This window comes from Sparus aurata, chromosome 3 (genome assembly GCF_900880675.1).
Source record: "Sparus aurata chromosome 3, fSpaAur1.1, whole genome shotgun sequence".
NCBI lineage: Eukaryota > Metazoa > Chordata > Actinopteri > Spariformes > Sparidae > Sparus > Sparus aurata.
Genome location: NC_044189.1, coordinates 452503 through 453377, shown reverse-complemented (window position 1 = coordinate 453377; position 875 = coordinate 452503).

The window sequence follows — 875 nt, the reverse complement described above, 5'->3', positions numbered from 1 at the left end:
GGCCTTTTGTTCCCCTCAATCCTGTAAGTAACTGCATTTGGGTCCACCTACCATTTCCATAGTTTTCCCCTTTAACCCCCGTGACAGGGACTGACAGAGGTCGTCATCTGATCTTGAACACATACTCAATCTGTGTAAGAGGTTAAATGACCCACTGTGGGTTTAGATGGTCTTTAGAATCATTTACCAATAAGTGTCTCAATTCAGCTGATTCTACCATCACACAGTTTAACCACAAAACCCAGATTGTGACCTGTGGAGGTGCTTCACTTGACACAAGCTTCTCTAAAACATAATTAGTGCAAAAGTGAGGAGTCTCTAAAATACTGACAGTTTGATGTTCTTTTGCCATGAATCTCTATTTTTCTGTATCTTTATCATCTTTAGTTAATGTGTAAAGTTAGACAATTATTGATGTATAGTTCATGAAGATACCGGCATGAATGCAAGTCTTACTATCAGGTGTCACTCACTTGAACTCAAAGACAGGCTCAGAATAGAAACTTCTTTAGTCTGACCCAATCTCTGACTTGAAGCTGGTTGATATGTTTTTTTTTTGTTTGTTTTTTTCAACCACCATAATTGTGTGAAAAAGAAGGAAAGGCGGGAGTTCACTGAAAAATCTTATCTCATTTGTGCTCAGGTCTGTTTGAAGATAAGAGTTTTTCTGGGTTAATAATTATTCACTGTTAACATTTTATTGCATGTGAGGAGTGTTGATAAGTCCTTATCAAAAATAGGCCAGACCTATTGTTCTCATCACAGAAACTCTCTCTCCTCCCTCTGCCAGGACAAACAACAGGAAACAGTTGATCCAGCTTGGTCCTTCACTCACTCGTCTTCATCAAATCAAGATGAGAACGTTATTGTTGTTG